At 43.8% G+C, this 18,763-nt stretch overlaps 1 long non-coding RNA gene across 1 annotated transcript in view; it reads left to right on the plus strand.

The window, feature by feature from the left end:
- LOC117196270 (uncharacterized) overlaps positions 1-18,192 on the plus strand; it is a 54,430-nt gene extending 36,238 nt beyond the window's left edge. The window contains exons 3-5 of the long non-coding RNA XR_007470616.1: positions 11,435-11,538; positions 11,671-12,545; positions 12,721-18,192. This is a non-coding gene — a long non-coding RNA (uncharacterized LOC117196270). The remainder of the gene's footprint in view (positions 1-11,434; positions 11,539-11,670; positions 12,546-12,720) is intronic.
- Positions 18,193-18,763: the final 571 nt, after the last annotated feature.

The following is an 18,763-nucleotide window of genomic DNA, read 5'->3' on the forward strand; positions in this document are numbered from 1 at the left end:
AAAACAAAGTTGTACTCTAATTGGCTTTCCTGTTTCAAAAGATGGTAGAAAGGCAGGCTGGTGCTTCTGAGATGCCATGTGCAGGAGAAATGAAGTGGCTGCATCTCATGTCCTGAGTTAATTCTCTGCTGTATGAGCTTGAGGGCTGGATAATACATATTTTCCTCTTTTCGTCAAAGGTTTGGGTTTGGCCAGATGACACTTGGAAGCTGACCTCAGAAGGCTCTGTTTGGAAGGCTGGTTTGTATCAGACGATGAAAGTTGTGGGGATGATCACAGGCCAGTTGTTCACTGTGCCAAGCTGGGTCTCCATAGCTTCAAATTCATTCCACTATAATTGAAAACATGCGCTAAAATGTGCATTTTCTTAAGGTTCAAAATTTGCTTGTGATGTGTTTTCCATACCGTTTTCATTTCAAAGCAGAGGATGACAATGCTGTGGCCAAAAACTTGTGTGTCCGTATATAAGTGTTTTAAAAGAAATCTTTTAAGAATAAAAATCTTGAAGAAGAAAGAAAAGGACAAAAGACAGACCATAGTTCTGAGAATTGAAGCAGGTGAGGCGCCCAGAGGAAAAGCCTAAAAGTAGAACTTCTTGATGCTAAATTATGAGTTTTGTCTTTAGTTTATAATTTAGTATGACTGCTCTGTGCCCTTGCTCCCTTAAAAAAGAGTCTTACATCTGGACATTATATTTGTGACACCCACAAAGAGAAGAAAAAAGCGTCTGCCTATGTTTATCCTGTACAAGATTCCACCTGTGGCAGAGGTAGCGATCTCCAATGCCTATGGGGACCAAACAGGTAAATTACATGAGTGAAGCCAGCAGGTGGAGCATGTGACCACCCGGACATAAGTGCTTATTTAAAGGAAGTTGTCATTGACATAGGTCAATCCATTGTTGCCATAACTTTTAATTTTTCAAGATAGGTTGCAAATTAATATTTTAATGTAAAAACCTCCTAACAGGACTTCCCTGCTCGTGCAGGGAATCCGCCTGCCAATGCAGGGGACATGGGTTCGAGCCCTGGTCCGGGAAGATCCCACATGCTGCAGAGCAACTAAGCCCGTGCGCCACAACTACTGAGCCTGCGCTCTAGAGCCCACGAGCCACAACTACTGAAACCCGCGGGCCTAGAGCCCGTGCTCCTCAACAAGAGAAGCCACCACAATAAGAAGCTTGTGCACCACAGCGAAGAGTAGCCCTCACTTGCCGCAACTAGAGAAAAGCCAGTGCACAGCAATGAAGACCCAACGCAGACAAAAATAAATAAATTTATAAAAAAACCCAAAAAACAAACAAAAACCCTCCTGACATTTAAAGGTTTGGAAATTAAAGATGTAAATACAGTATGTGGTCCAGTAAATACCTCTGAAGAGCAGACCTGGCCTGGGGCTACCAGTCTGATCTCTGGTCTGCAGGGGGTGATGCTGGTCTGAAAGCTAGTTGTCAGCAGAGCCTTACTAAGGCCATGCCAAAGGCTGGGACAAGTACTCTTGTTGGGGTCGAGTGGGTTGGGCGGGTAGGGTTGGTTCCATCTCTATTTCCGCTAGTTTGTTTGGTGACAGTGAGAGTGAGTGCCCGCTTCAAGATGAAGTCAAAGCTGTGGCCGTACAGATGTGCGTAGAAGTAGATGCAGCAGAAAGTTAGCCTCAGTGGGAGGAAGGAGGTCTGGAGCCACGGCCAGCAGGGCACTTGTGTCCCCACAGGTTGATGAGTATCTGGGGAGGGCCCCAGGAGAAGGGTCGGCTAATGGCAATATCGGAAGAGTGTCTACTTCTGGATGGTACTTCTAGCTTCTTTGAGATCGAAAGATAAGTGTCTGTTGTTATTAACTCACTGTCTCAGGGGCACCTTGGTCCCTCTCTCTCTCTCTCTCTCTTTTTTAAGCTTTTAAAAATTGATGGCGGTGCCACGCAGCTTAAGGATCTTAGTTCCCTGACCAGGGATGGAACCCATGGCCTCGGCAGTGAGAACACGGAGTCCTAACCACTGGACCGCCAGGGAGTTCCCCCTCTGTCTTCTCCACCAGCCTCTTGACCTCACTGGACTCCACTCCCTTTTTCTCATGTTGGATCCGAAGCAGGTGCTCATTTAGACATGGCTCCACTCACAGACGAACCGCTCTCAGGATCATCAGCCAGCTTCCGGGAAGGGGGCCCCACCCCATTCCCGACCGCACCGTTGGGTACTGCCCAGTTAGACACGCCACCATTATCGCTTGGGAGAGTGAAACAAGAGTGAGAGCAAACAAGGAACTGAGAGGGGTTTGTCCAGCTGAAGGTGAGGACCCAGAAGCAAATAGGATAGAGGGTGGGGTGGGGTTCATAGGTCAAATGGTCTAACTGTGGCAGGAGAAGTTCTGTCGACTTATGGGGTGATACCAGACATGCCAGGCCAACAGATACAAAGCTTCATGAGGCTGGGAAGAGTCTGAGGGGTCTCCTGCCTTCACACTATCCCATGTAGCTAAGGCCAGGGATGGGTGATGCCTGAGATCGGGAAAGAACTGTCTGAAGGGATTAGAGGAAATAGTACGCAGTGTCCACATGGGGCCAAGAATAATGCCTCTTCCCTCTGGCCAGACTGAAAAAGCTCATAACTCATGGAGAATTGGATAGAGTGCTCTGAAGGATTTGATTACAATAGTGGGGAATAATTAATTCTAGACTAAACACTGTTTTGGTCCTGCCTGACAAGGCTTAAATGCAAGACCCAAAAGGATCAAGCAGATTCTAAGAAACTTAACTGCGTCCCAGAACAAACTTCAAGAATATTTATGGGCATGCAAAGATATACATTACCTAACAGATCAGAACTCAAAATATGTGACATGTAATTAAAATGTGACATCTAATCACCAGGCATGCAAAGAAAAAGGGAAACACAACTCATGATGAAAAGTCAGTCAATTAAGAATAACCCAGAAATGGGGCTTCCCTGGTGGTGCAGTTGTTGAGAGTCCGCCTGCCGATGCAGGGGACGCGGGTTCGTGCCCTGGTCCGGGAAGATCCCACATGCCGCGGAGCGGCTGGGCCCGTGAGCCATGGCCGCTGAGCCTGCGCGTCTGGAGCCTGTGCTCCGCAACGGGAGCGGCCACAACAGTGAGAGGCCCACATACCGCAAGAAAAAAAACAAAAAAACCCCCAGAACTGACTATAGTCAGATTAGAATGAACAAACACATTAAAAGATTAATATTATTAATATTACTGTTTTCTATATAGATGTTTGAAAGTTAGAGACATGGAAGTTATAAAAAAGACTACAGTAGAGCTTCTAGAAATGAAAACTACAATGTCTCAGATGAAAAATATACTGGATGGGACTGACAACAAACTAGACGTTACAGAAGAACAGTTTAGTGAAAAGATTGAAGGCACAGAAATAGAAACCATGCAAAATTAAACAATAGATCCTTCCCTCACAGCCTTCAGAAAGAGCCCACCTTGTCTGAGACCTTGATTTTGGATTGCTAGCCTTCAAAATTGTAAGACAGTAAATTGCTGTTGTTTAAGCCACCTGCTTTGTGGTTCTTTGTCACAGCAGCCCTAGCAAACTGATACATACTTCAATTAAGTAGAATAGATTGTTGGATTGGATAAAACGTGAGACACAACTTTATGCTATCTGCAAGAAACACACTTTAATTATAAATTTACAAATAGGTTAAAAGTAAAGCTATGAAGAAAGATATATCATGCTAACACCAATCAAAAGAAAGCTGGGGTGACTACATTAATATCAGACAAAGTAGATTTCAGAACAAAGTAAATTAAAAAAAAGAAGGTCATTTCATAATGATATAGATGTCAGTTCATCAAGAGGTCATTATAATCATAAACGTTTATGCACCTAATAACAGAGCTTAACTATGTATAGTGCAAAAACTGGTAGAGCTACAAAGATCAGTAGCCAAGCTACAATCATGTCAGAGATTTCAATGTCCTTCTCTCAATAATGAATAGAACAAGTAGACAAAAAAGTTGGCAAGGATATAGAAGAGGACCTGAACAGCACTGTTAACCAACTTGACCTAACTGACATTTCACATAACCACAACAGGGTAGACATTCTTTTCAAGTGCACATAGAACAATTACTAAGATCAACCATATATGGGGCCATAAAGAAGTCTCAATACATTGAAGAGAATTCTAATTATACAACATATGCCATCTGATCATAATGGAATTATATTAGCTATCAATAACAGAAAGATCTCTGGAAAATTCCCAGATGTTTGGCAATTAAACAACACACTTATAAAAAAAAACTCAGGGATCAAAGAAGAATTCAAAAGAGAAATTTGGAAAGTGCTTTCCACTAAACTAAAATTAAAATGCAGCATATAAAAATTTGTGACATGCCACTAATTCAGTACTTAGTGGAAAATTTAGGGCACTAAATACCTATATTAGTAAAGAAGAAAGGTCTCAAATCAATGATTTCAGCTTCCTACTTAGGAAACAAACAAATAGTCAAAAGAGCAAACTAAACTTAAAGTAAGAAGAAGAAATGGAACAATATAGAAATTAATGAGATTAACTGGAAGATTAATAGAGAATATTAATAAGCCAAAACCTTCTTCTTTGAGAAAATCAATAAAATTGGTAAACCTTAGCTATACTGATGAGGAAGAAAAGAGAGCAGACACAAATTGCCAATATAAAAAAATGAAAGATGTGGCATCATTACAGACCCTACAGATATTAAAGGATAATAAAGGCCTATTCTGAACAATCTTATTCCAATAAATTTGACAACTTAGATGAAATGGATACAGTCCTTGAAAAATACAAGCTACCAAAGCTCACTCAAAAAGAGATAGATGACCTAAATAGTCCTAAGTCTAGTAAAGAAATTGAATTTGTAGTTATAAACCTTCCCACAAAGAAAACTACAGGCCCAGATGCTTTACTGATCAATCATAACAAACATTTGCAGAAAAAATTATATCAGTTCTACCTAAACTCTTCCAGACAATTGAAGTAAAGGGAATCCTTCATAAGTCACCTTATGAGGCTAACCTTACCTTTTTAAAAAAGTTTCTTTAAACAATTTTATTGAAGTATAGTTGATTTACAATGTTATTTAACATTACCTTTTAATAAATAGTAAACAGTAATAAAATGACAAAAAGACACTATAAGGAAAGAATATTATCATGAGAATAGTTGTAAAAAGTCTTGACAAAATTTTAGCAAACGGTATCATAAAACATATAAACAGAATTATATATTATGGCCAGGAAAATAATAATTTATTCCAGGAATGCAAAGTTGTTATAAAATTTGGAAATCAATCTATGTAATTCACCATGTTAACAAACTAAAAAAACACATATACACACAAAAACAAAACATAGTTTCATCTCAGTAGACTGAGAGAAAGCATTTGATAAATTCAATGTCCATTTATGATAAAATCTGTCAATTAGCTAGGAAGAGAAGGAAACTTCTTCAGTCTGATAAAGGTGTCTATTAAAAAACCTCTTCTGTTTTCATTTGCCTTGTAGTCAAGTACCACACAGAGCAATGGATCTGGTGGAAATAGCACAAGTTTCTGGGTCAGAAACACGAGTTCAAATCATAGCCTTCCTACTGCTGTGACCATGCACACGTTTAATAGCCTCTCTGAGCCTGCATGTTCTCATGTGTAACACAGAGATAATAAACAAGTTACACTATGCTGCTGCCCAGCACTGCTTGCACACATTAAAATTAGTACCCTTTCCCTTCCCTTTTTCTTCACCTGGTTCTGATGAGGCTGAGATTAGTCCAGGGCAGCAGTTTTCAGCATCTTTCTTAGCCACAAATATTTACGGCAGACCTGAGATGCGAAAGGCATCAGAAGGCTTGCTCTGTTGGACTGTAAGAGCTTTCATTTCCTCCTTTTTGGAAGGATCTGGTGGAGTAGAATGGGGAAGAAGCTAGGAGGCAATCAGAGGAAGATAAGGCATCCCCAAATCTGCAAATTGGCTCTTTCTGGAAAACCCAACCAGGTTTTTGGCAATAGATTATCATTCTGGGCTTGCAGGGCAATGGGTGTCTAAACTGAGGTTTCTAGCTAAGACTGCATTTGAGTGTGGAACACGGGGGACATTAATCCAGTGAGACGAGCTCTTTATAATTCAACAGCAAGGACAGTCTCTAAGTTCTGAAGTGTTCCAGCTAGAAAGCACCTCGTGTTCTTCAGGGCTCAGCTGCACAAGGTCGCAGTTACACTGAGACCAGTTAGTCATTTACAGGCAGTTAGTTTCATCCCTTGCCAGTGGGATTGTTACACCATAGTTATTAATAGGGAACTATTTGGAGTTAGTTTTGCCAGAGGCTGATATTTCATGCATGGTCTTTAATGACTTTGAGAACAATGTCGGGCTTCCAAGGAGGCTTATTAGCCACGTTAAAGAGGAGAGCACTTGATGCGCAGGACCAGCAGTGCCCCAGCCAATGAGCACTTTTGTCAAGTGCTAGATTTCACAATACACATCAGAGCATTAAACACTCTGAGACCCTGGCAGTAGATGCAGAGGCATGTCCTCAAGATGTCAGCATAGCAGCTATGAGGACCAGAACAGGCATTTTCATCAACTGAACACACACACACACACACACACACATACGCACACGGTCATGAAGTCAGGCCTGAGATACCCCTGGGGAGAAGCTGAGGAGAAATAGGGTGTGAGGAAGGATTTGGAAAGGGGTAGTTATAATGTGAAACAGACTGAATCTTACACCAGAAAGGACCAAGGTACCCTGTTTGACAGGATCAGGTGTGTACCATCAGGGGTGATCGGGATTGGAAAGCCAGATGAGATCTGACAGAAGGAAGAAAATGAGTAACATTTGAAATATTCAAAACACTTACGTCGGGCTTCCCTGGTGGCGCAGTGGTTGAGAGTCCGCCTGCCGATGCAGGGGACACGGGTTCGTGCCCCGGTCCGGGAAGATCCCACATGCCGTGGAACGGCTGGGCCCGTGAGCCATGGCCGCTGAGCCTGCGCATCCGGAGCCTGTGCTCCGCAACGGGAAAGGCCATAACAGTGAGAGGCCCGCGTACCGCAAAAACAAACAAACAAAGAAAAACCACTTATGTCAATTTTAACCCTAGTACTACAGCACAGAACTTAAAGGTCACGTCAGACATTTTAAAAAAATTTATTAAAGTATAGTTGATTTACAATGTTGTTAGTTTCTGGTGTACAGCAACGTGCTTCAGTTATACACCTATATATTCTTTTCCATATTCTTTTCCATTATGGTTTATCTCAGGATATTGAATCTAGTTCCTTGTGCTGTGCAGTAGGAGGTTGTTGTTTATCCACCCTCTATACAGTATTTTGCACCTGCTAATCCCAAACTCTCAATCCTTCCCTCCCCCTGAGCCTCCCCTCTACCCTTGGCAAGTCCGTTCTCTATGTCTGTGAGTCTGTTTCTGAGGTATGTTCATTTGTGTCATATTTTATTTATTTATTTATTATTTAATTTATTTATTGGCTGTGCTGCATGGCTTGCAGGATCTTAGTTCCCTGACCAGGGATTGAACCTTAGACAGTGAAAGCGCCAAGTCCTAAGCCCTGGACGTCCAGGGAATTCGCATTTGTGTCGTATTTTATTATTTTATTTTTCACTAATTCACATGCCTAAATGGTATTGTTCACCAACTTTTTTGTTCTTGGGATTTTAGGGATACATTTTCCTATGACTAGTATTTTCCTAGAAAATTTGTAGTCCAAATATGACGAATACCCAGTCACTCTATCCATCTTTTTGAATGGAAATGCACTGACACCTATCAGAGGGGACTTGTGGATGTGGGTGTCAGGGCTGGGGAAAGAGGGGCAGCAAAGAGGGGACCAAGGTGAAGAATCCGGGACCAGAGAGGAGAATGGCCAGCACAGTACCTGGCAACGCCCAGGACAAGAGGGAGTAACTGTCGTTATTTGTCGAAAGTCCTGATGCTGTCGTTCATGTGCAAATCATGGGCTTGTTCTCCTGACTGCTGTGTGTGAGAGTGTGTGTGTGTGTGTGTGTGTGTGTGTGCAGGGGGGCAGTGTTTCTGGACTAGGAACTTCTCATCAGAGGTGGCCTGCTAACCATGGGCTCTTCTTAAGCCAGAGGGACATCTCTCACTCCTAATCCTAGTTCCCCAAAGACTGAATGCACCCTCCATATTTGATTGGCTCTTCGAATTATGTAAATAGCATGAGGGCAACACTAATCCTGTGGGTGTATCTTGCAATCGAAAGTGAAAGTCCTCTTTCTTTTGGCCAGGCATGATGTCCCTCAGCTTCGCAGGCCCGCCACCCTCTCCATGTGGATGAAGACCTTCGTAGACAAGAGGGGTAAGAGGGCTTAAAAACTGGGGAGAAGATCTCTCCATTTTCAGGGAAGAGGGAGGAGCTAATTCCATCACAATATATCCATCACGAGGAGGAAGATCACGGCTCATGATTTGGCACAAGAGGGAAAAAGCCATAATGTCAGGAGGCAAAGCCTGACTCTGTTTCCTGGTATAACTGGATGCAGCTTAGATGTAAATTGGTGGTGACTTTTGCAGAGTCTTACCTTGAGTCAATAGGACCTAGCTCAGTTCACCTTCACCGCGGAGCAGCCACATTTGTCTTGGTTTTTCTGGGGTCCTGGAGGAGAAGGAGTGACCTGAGGCGGGGATTCAAGCGGAGGCGAGAGCAGGGCATTTGCTAGAGTGTTTTCCGCGAATGGTTTCGTAGCTAGAAACAGATGTGCCAGGCGGCTGGCTGGTCAACAGCGTGATGTAGAAAATATTAAAACATAGATTCTTCAGGGCATCCTGCGCTTGACTCCTTGGTTCTCAGGAGCTTCTCTCATGCCTTCAAAACGGAGAGCAAACAAGCCTTTTCCTGGTCCACATTCTGTGGGTTTAAGTCAGCTTTGGCTACGGTTGCTCTGTGCATTGGGGCTGGCCTCACCGCATCCCTCCTCTGGTTGGGTCTCTTCGAGAGCGGCCACTTGCAGCTACAGAGAGGGGCTCCTGTGGAGAAACCCCGTACAACATCTGCAGGAGCTGGAAGGGCTGAGCTATTTCCCATTCACCTCATGACTGGCGTGGTTTCCAAAGGGGTGTGAGGCAGAGATGGGAGGCTGGTACCCATCGACTCCAGCCCTGGAAATAACAGGGGCTGCTGGTCCCCCAGGATTTACTGGGGGACCTTGTAGGGTCTGAGACTTGGAATCTCACTGAGATGGATTCATAAGGTAAAAAAAAAAGTCGTGCTGGAAGGGGATTGAATCTGGCCACGTCTCCTCTCTTTGTAATTTTTTAAGCCTGATGCTTTTGGCTTAGAGACCATGAATTATGGAACTATAGTGATTTCAGACCTTAGAGACCATCCACTTGAACCTCATTGCTTTCTGGAGGAGAAATTGAGGAAGTGAGATGTTGAATGAGTTTCCTAAGGTCAGTTATGGAAAAGCAGGGCTGGAACTCAGCTCTCTCATCCTTCCTACAGCATAACTCAAAGTTCCTCCCCCCTTTTTTTGCACCAGCACAAGGGCTGTGTTTTCTCATGTTCTCCGTGGAGACCTTTATACCAGACCCCCCCTCCCCACCCCTGGCCTGGATGAGCCTTCCTGTAATCTGGTGCATATTTCCTCCAAACGAGTACAAAAAGCAGGGTGTAAAATCAAGATATTACACATGTTTAGAGATTACTGATTCCGAGAAAGCTTAGCCTGAAAACTGTAAGTGGTTTAGGAAAAACATTATTTAAACCACAGCGACAGATGCTTTCCAGGTAGTAAAATCATTCGTCTTATTCCACAAGTGGGAGGATGTGATTTTTTACCTCATACTCTGTGCTTCATAACCCCGTCTCCATCTCTTGGGCCTCCCCGCCCATCCTCTGGCCCCCAAACACGTAAGGCAAATTTCTATAATTTACTAACATTTCTCTTTCAAATTTATATTTTGATTTGTAGAATTGGAACATGGCTAGCTACCAGCCAGCTCTTAATCCGAGCTTTGCTGGTGCGGCTCTGCGTTCCCTCTGCAAAGGGGGTCGGGGTCTGAGTGGTCCCAGGCTTGTGGGGTTCCTGTCTTGTGGATTCAGCTATTTTATTGGACACTGTTTCATTAGTGTTCCCAGCTGCTTTCTATCTTTTCTATCGGAGTGCTAAATGTTTCTTTTCTTCTCTAAACAATAGTTTATGATTGATTCCTGGGTTTTGTTTTAGCCACTTTGAACAAGTGAGATGGACTCCCTCCCACCCAAAAGTTTTGATGTTGAGACTGACGATGTCTCAACATGTTGAGTCTCATCAGTTGAGACTGATGATGCCAGACTCACACCAGGAGGGTGTATGAAAAGTTTATTACCCACAGAACGAGGCTTTCGGGGAGGGCGGAATAGGCTTCCCAAGCTGGTCCAAAAATGTCTTGAGAGAGAAAAGAAGAGAGACAGGCTTGGTTCTGGGCATGGAAGAAGGCTTCCGTGGTCTGACTCTCCCTCTGGACCAAAAGAGGGAGCACTCGGGCTTTTTTATTCGATCTGGGTGGAAGGGGCAGCAGGAGGGATGAGGCTTAAAAGCTGCTAGTAGTTGGGCTTCCCTGGTGGTGCAGTGGTTGAGAGTCCGCCTGCTGATGCAGGAGACATGGGTTTGTGCCCCGGTCTGGGAAGATCCCACATGCCACGGAGCGGCTGGGCCCGTGAGCCATGGCCGCTGAGCCTGCGCGTCCGGAGCCTGTGCTCCGCAACGAGAGAGGCCACAACAGTGAGAGGCCCATGTACTGCAAAAAAAAAAAAAAAAAAGAACTGTCAGCAGTCAAACATCAAAACACAGAGCTGGATCCTTTCTTATAGGATTATTTTGGATTTTTGAAAAATGTTTGTTTGTTTATTTATTTTTGGCTGTATTGGGTCTTCGTTGCTGTGCGCGGGCTTTCTCTAGTTGCGGCGAGCGGAGGCTACTCTTCGTTGTCATGCGTGGGCTTCTCATTACGGTGGCTGCTCTTGTTGTGGAGCACGGGGTCTAGGTGCACGGGCTTCAGTAGTTGTGGCTCATGAGCTCTAGAGCGCAGGCTCAGTGGTTGTGGCTCGTGGGCTCTAGAGTGCAGGTTCAGTGGTTGTGGCTCGTGGGCTCTAATCCTGACTTCTCCCCTGAGATCCGGACAAGTAGATTCAAGTGCTTCTTTGACAGGTCCATGGGCGCATCTAAAAGGCCTCTCAAGTTGAACATGCTTCAAATACAGCTATTGATTTGTTCTCCAAACTTGATCCTTCTCTTAACTTTTTCATCTCATAAATGGCCCCCCTGTCTTCCTAGTTGTGTAATCCAAAATTCTAGAAGGCACTCTTGATTGCTCTTTGCCCTCACACTCCACTAGTCTTGTGGGTAGACTTACAAAAGGTAACTTGTATCTTACCTCTTTTTCCCCTCTTCATTCCCCAGGCATCGCAGCTGCTCTCCTCCTACCTGTACACTGCAGGAGCCCCGGACAGTTCCCTGCTTCTTACTGTGCCCCTCCCATGGGTTGAACTGCATCACCCTAAAAGGTATGTTGAAGTCCTACCCCCTGGAAATTTTAAATGTGACCTTATTTAGAAATAGGTTTTTGCAGGTGCAGTTAATTGAAGATGAAATCTTTAGGGTGAGCCCTAATCCAATCTGACTGGTGTTCTTATAAGGAGAAGAGACATGGAAACACACACACACAGGGAAGACAGCCATGTGAGGATGGAGGCGGAGAGTGGAGCGATGCTGCCACAAGCCCAGGGCTGCCTGGGGACACCAAGAGCTGGAAAAGGCAAGGAATCCTCCTCCCCTAGAGACTTTGGAGGGAGCGAGACCTTTGATCTTTTTTCTTTTTTCGGCCACACAGCATGTGGGATTTTAGTTCCCTGACCAGGGATTGAACCTGTGCCCCCTGCAGTGGAAGCACGGAGCCCTAACCACTGGACTGCCAGGGAATTCCCTCAACACCTTGATTTTGGACTTCTAGCCTCCAGAACTGTGAGACAATAAATTTCTGTCGTCTTAAGCTGCCCAGTTTGTGGTACTTTACTATGGCAGGCTGAAGAAGCTAATACACGTCCTATAATCACTTTTTATGCACAACGGCCAGAGGAACCTTTGCAACTTAAGTCAGATTGTGCCCTTTCTCTGCATAAAAACCTCTTTTGATTTTCCTCTGAATTTATGATGAAATCCAAGCTCTTTGCCAGGCGCAATGAGGCCTTACACATCTGGCCCTGATGATTTCTGGTCTCACCACCTACCCCCACCTCTGTTCCTCCTGTTTGTTTCTGGAACAGGGTTGCTGACTCTTTCCACTCACTGGGTCTATGACCCTGAAGGAATGAGTTGGAGTCACTAACCTCACCCCGAGTATTGCTTCATTTCCTCCAGATCACATATCCCGACGTCGCATTTCTGTACTAGCTCGTCATTGGTCCTAGTCCCTCTATGGTGAAGGTCGTGAGGTCTGAGCTCACCACGTTGCCATGTCCTGTGTCCAGAACAGTGCTGGGCACAGCTAGTGTGGGAGCTTCATATATATTTGGTGAGTGAATGTATGATATATGCAAATGTTGAAAAAGTGTTTTGCTTTAAATATGGACACCAGTAAGCGAAAATAAACTTTATATTTACTGAATTTATTGACATTTTCTCAAATACATATGCGTAAGTACGATTCATGCTTTTCCTCAATTAATCTCCCCTGTTTCTTAATCCAGAATGAGCAGTCAAGCCTCATCCAAGGAGAGGCCCGAAGACATCTCAACACACCTAACGACTGAGAGGTCACATTTTGGCATCAGAGTGTCCTGGTCTGTGTGAGGTTCTTTTCACCCTTCTCAAGGGTCATCCCATGTGCCTCTAATGTTAAATTCTGCTTGATCAAGCAAATATGACAAAGTGTTAATGGTTGGTGCATCTAGGTGAAGGGGGTATGGGTATTCATTGTACCATTCTGTCATCTTACTCTACGTTTGAAATTTTTCAAAAGAAAAAGTTGGGGGAAAAAATCAGCCAAAGAAAATACTGTATGATTTCAAATCGCCTTAAGAGAAACTTTGTGTTGTAGGCCTGAAGGACTAACAGCCTGATTGTATCAGATAATTGACAGTAGAGTATTTGGTTCATTCGGGAATATGATGCATCTGATGGCCAACATGTCTATTTTATGTATCTTTAAGGTCAGTCAGAGGTCTTTGCAACAAAACAGGGCAAGATTAGCATGCCACATATGTTTTATTTCTGCTGTGGAAACCTGAGATGTAGTTTTCATGGGTGAATGGCATTCTGTGTTGTCTCCCTGGGACCCTCACCCCTCTGAGCCTTTCACAGAGGGATCGTCCTCTGTAGAACTTCAGGTGTGTTTCCAGATGCTCCTCCTGGAATTGTGTCAGGTGACCCCAAACCCACGAACCAAGACTTTTCTGTTTGTGTTTAAGCCCTGTCCCACTTTCAGGAAACACTGGGCCTCTGGTTCTCTCTGGACAACTGAAACAAAGAGTGAAATTCTAGAATTCTCTTATGGAATGCAGCAAAAGCAGTTCTAAGAGGGAAGTTCATCAGACTTGTGGTTGCCGAGGGTTGGGGGAAAGGAGAGGGTTGGATTGGGAGTTTGGGGATTAGCAAATGCAAACCATTATGTATAGGATGGATAAACAACAAGGTCCTACCGTATAGCACAGGGAACTATATTCAATATCCTGTGATAAATTATAATTGAAAAGAATATTAAAAAGAATGTATATATATATATGTGTATAACTGAATCACTTTGCTGTATAGCAGAAATTAACACAACATGGTAAAGCAACTATACTTCAATAAAATAAATTTAAAAAATAAAAGAAAGAGGGAAGTTCATAACAATAAGTGCTTCCATCAGGAAACAAGACAAATCTTCAATAACAACCTAACTTTACACCTCAAGGAACTAGAAGAGGAAGAACAAAGTCCAGAGTTAGTAGAAGGAAGGAAATAACAAAAACTAAGGCGGAAATAAAAGAAATAGAGAATAAAAAGACAAAAGAAAATATCAATGAAATGATATTTAGAGCTGGTTCATTGAAAAGATAAACAAAATTGACAAATCTTTAGCTAGAATCACTCAGAATGTTCTCAGGTGTGGTGAGTAAAAATTAACAGAATTTCTTTTGGAAGGTATGAAATGATCTAAAAATTAAGCAATGCACCAATAATGGAAGGATATGACAGAAGGAGCTCAAAAAGATTGATACTCATGTCTCTTAAGGACTTTTCGTTGCAAATATGATAGTTGACCATTTTTCCTGGTAGACTAAATAAAAGGAGGGGGGCAAAAATGGGAAAATTCTTAAAGTTACATAAACTACAACAGGAAGACCTGAGGTTTCAAGTTATTTTGGGCTTTGCACATTGAATCACTTGATGATGAATGAAAGGATTTGATTTTGTTCATCACCTCTTAACTGGTAGATGGTTTTTCTAAAGAGTGACAGGATGCGGTCAGCCACGCTGAGAGAGTCACTGTCCTGGTGGTCTCTGGGGTGGAGGGGAATAACTAGAACTCATCACCTATGTTGTCATTCAAAGCATAACTTGACCCTTCACAATTGCCTGACTGTCCTGCAATTTCTTCTCCTGGGCTTTTAGCTGCCTGCACCCAGCCTCTTGGGGCCTGGGTCCTGCCCCACTCCCCCTTCCCCACACCTCTGCCTGGGATCCCTGCTGCCCTCTGCCCTGGGGCGTTGGTGGGGGAGGTCCATGCTCCATTTCTGCTGCCATTTCCTACTCCTGGCGGGGCCTGTTTGTAGGTGCAGGAGGATCAGAGTCAAGTGCAGGCCCCGTGGCATCTGGGACAGGGCAAGGCAGTGGCCTCTCACCCACTCCTGGTCCAGGTACACAGCATGTCCCACACAGAGGTTGCAATCCCTTGGGGGTCTCCCATTTTTTGTGTGTTGGGGAGATGGGCCCGAGGGAAGGGGAGGTTCACTTCCCCACCCCACTGGGCTGTGCATTTTCATTTTGCATTGGGTTCTGCACATTATGTAGCTGGCCCCGTGTGCCAGGACCTGGGGCAGCAGCAAAGCAGCAGAGGAGGGGAGGTATGGATACATTCTCCCTATTAATTCCATCCCTGGTTGGTTCTGGTATCAGGCTACAAAACTTTCCTTTACGAAACTTTATCAACGCTGCTCAGACTTCTTGCCTTTATTCACATAATTTTTCTGTTCTGGAATGTCTTCTTCTAGCCTCTCTGATTTTCCAACTTCTCCTTATTTTTAAAGGCCCAAATCAATATTCATCTCTCTCACAAGACTTCCGGCCCACTCCAGGCATCATTGCTGATTCTCTGCTCTGAAATCAGGCTGTATCTTAGTACTATTTCCGAATTAAACATAGATTTCTCATTGTACATGCAGTGTTCGTTGTTTAGCCTTGTTATTGAACTTGTCGTGTGCTAGTGTCTTGTTTACATGACTCTGTTCTTGCCTCGGTCTCCTAGGAAATGTTCTAGATGCGAGCATACATATTTGTTGCTTGAATGATACGTTGGATGTGTGATGGCGTTTTTGGAAAATAAGGGAATGATGAAGACCGTACTTCCTTTAGAAGTTGTTGATTGGTCAAAATCAAACTTCTGATTTAAGTGATTTTGAATGATAAATTCGAGAAGAAGTAATGATGAATTAGAAACTGACCATGAAAAAACGAATATTTCAGCTGGAAGATAGCGGTTTCAGCAGGAGTAGTTCTGCTTGATTTGAACCCTGTTTTTAGCAATCGCGAGGTTACTGTAGCTCTGAATGGAATTCTCACTGTGACGTGAGCATGTGTCTTTTTCCAGACCCACAAATTATGCTCTGTACCCCAAACAGGAGGGTAAGGAAAGTTCTGGGAACTCAGGCAATGCTGCCTCGGCCCTGCTCAGCTTTTGAAAGTCCCCCCAGCCGGGAGCTAATGTACTTGGGCCACACTTCACCTTCGTCTTCGCTGGAGTTTCCTCCTGACTTTGGTGATTTCCTGGGTCTGTTGAGTTACCACAGCTCTTGCTGCAGGACCCACCACAGCAGGGTTCCCATACTGCGAAGCACCCAAGGCTCAAAGGATTTCATTTCAACGAAAGAGGCTCCTTTTCTGTTTTCGTCCAGTGACCAAGGTGAACACATGGGCCGTTAGCTCCATTTTCGGAGGAGTTTTCAGATCATGCTTTAAAAACCACGAATGAGGTCAGCGCCTCCATGGTACCTGGAAGCTTGCATCCAGCAGCGTTCTTGTTTTCTCACTTGGATGGGAAAGAGCTGTGGAGGTACCGTCCTCCCGGGAGTTCCGGAGTCTGAAAACAGAGGCCTTGGGTTGTATGAAAAGGTCTCTATTCTTTCTTTAAATATTCACAGAGTCCCACGCCAGAAAACAAAACAAGATTGCTTTATCAGTCACCCAACAGTGAGAGAGGAAAGCCGCCCACTTCTCCATGCTTCCTTTCAAAGTGACCTCAGCGACCCTGACAGATTCATGGAATTAATTAGAAACAACAGTAAGGATGCCGTGGGATGGGCGATTTTGTCACTAGACAACGTTTCGGAACTTCCCTGAGGAGCCTCTGCTGCCTCCGACCCACCTCACTGCCCACGCACCCACCCTGCGATGCAGACCCTCCCGGGAGGGGCTCAGACCACCTTCCCCCTTGTTGCCGCCTTCCACGTGGGCCCTCCCGGGTCCCACAAACCCACCCGACAGGCTGCCGCTCCACTCAGGCATCTGTAGGGGTCTGAGCTTAGTCAAGCCCTGTGGCCCCCTAAGCTCTCGCCCTGACCGCAGACCCTCACTGGGTCAAGGGTGGTCGACCAGCTCAAGACTCAGTTCCCCACAGAGGCCACGTCCTGTGAGGAAAAGGAAGAGATGGAAACCTAGCTCTCAAGGGTCTGCTCAGGGCCAGGCACTGTGCTGGGAGGAATCTTACTCCTGTGTGATCTCATTTCATCATGTAAGTGGCCCTTCAGTTATATAGAAGGGGAAACAGAGGCAGAAAGATTAAAAAACATATTGACGGTTGCATTGCATTCCAGTGGTATCCAGGGTAGGGTGGGTCCGCTCTAGGGAAGGTGGCAAATTAAATCTCATTGATTAACCTCTAACCACGTGAGTGCTATCTAACTGGCCAGCTTCTAGATTAAATTGTGGCAGGTAAATTATTTGGAAAAAAATAGTTGATTTCCACGTGACCATATTGTCTCTGTGAATTAATGACGGAAGAAAGTTCTGTATGTTCACATAGGATTCCAAGGTTATTTCAAGAATTATTCACATATGGGAATAGTTTCACCTTCAGAACACAAACTCTCAGCTTTTGGAATATGGGCATCTTATATGGCCCACCAAGAACCCCATTGAAAACATAAATATCATTCAAGTTCCCATCTCAATTCCTGGCTCTTTTTCCCTTAGGAAAGATCTTCCAAAATATATAGTGTTTTGGATATGTATGTTATTTTTTGTTGGGAAATAACCATAATAGTCACTAATATCTATATAGCTCTTATGGCGTGCCAGGCATTGCCTTCAGTACTTTACATATATTTCCTCATTTAATCACCATAACAATCCTGTGAGGTAGATATCATTCCTATCTCCATCTCACATGTAAGGAAATTGAGGCCCAGATGGAGGCCCAGAGAGGTTAAGAACTTGCCTGAGGACAAACAGCTGGTAGATGGTAGAGCCAAGGCTTGCAGCCAGTCAGTCTGGGTTTAAAGTACGCTCAGTCTGTGGATTATGAGACAGATGGTGGGATCGTTGGGTTGTATTACAGCATGTCCAAAGTGAAAGGTAAGTGCACCATTACGTAAAAATAATAGGTTACGGAGAATTGACTATATACCAGGCTCTACAGTAACCTCTTTAGATGTATTTGATATTCATAACAGCCCCAGACCTTTCTGACTATGAAGCCTGTAATTTTGACACCACCCTTCACTATAGAGCCTCGGCTCAGAGTTGCTTTGCTTTGAGTTTCTTAGCTATTTGTAAGGTTGATTATTTCTACATGGGTTAGTTTAATATCTGCGTTAGGTGATGTTTATAGTCAATAATAGATAAGCAATCTGAACAAGTCTAACCAAATGAAAAGAGATAATTTCATTTGCTTTGAGCACTTATAAAATCCACAGCCAGGCATAGCACAGGGAGATCAGCTCAGTGCTTTGTGATGACCTGGAGGGGTGGGATAGGGAGGGTGGGAGGGAGGCTCAAGAGGGAGGGGATAGGGCGATCTATGTGTACATATAGCTGATTCACTTTGCTGTACAGCAGAAACTAATGCAACATTGTAAAGCAATTATACTCCAGTAAAGATGTAAAAAAATAAAATAAAAGTAAAATCCGTAGCCAGAAGGGATCTTAGCGATCATCTATCAGAAAAAAAGTCTCTCTTGTTGAACTGGTATGCGTTCGTTTTTCAGTTATTTCAAATTACAGAGCCCACTGTGTATACATATATATGTATGTATGTATGCAATTATTTATTTATTTATTTAATTTTTTTTTTTTGACAAAGTTACCAGAAAGCTCATAGTGAATTTGAAAACTCACGTAAAGTGAGCATATTAACTCAGGTTTTTGTTGTACTGATTTTTCTCTTTTCCTTTGCTTCCTGTTTCTGTCTTAATGGTATTATTATATCTATATTTCATTATATGCAACCCTGGCTTGTATAAATTTTAAAATAGAGAAGATGCGTGTTACTGCACACGCAAGCCCCCCTTGCTTGGAAGGTGAAGGAGTCAC

The sequence above is a fragment of the Orcinus orca genome, chromosome 12 (genome assembly GCF_937001465.1).
Source record: "Orcinus orca chromosome 12, mOrcOrc1.1, whole genome shotgun sequence".
Taxonomy (NCBI): Eukaryota; Metazoa; Chordata; class Mammalia; order Artiodactyla; family Delphinidae; genus Orcinus; species Orcinus orca.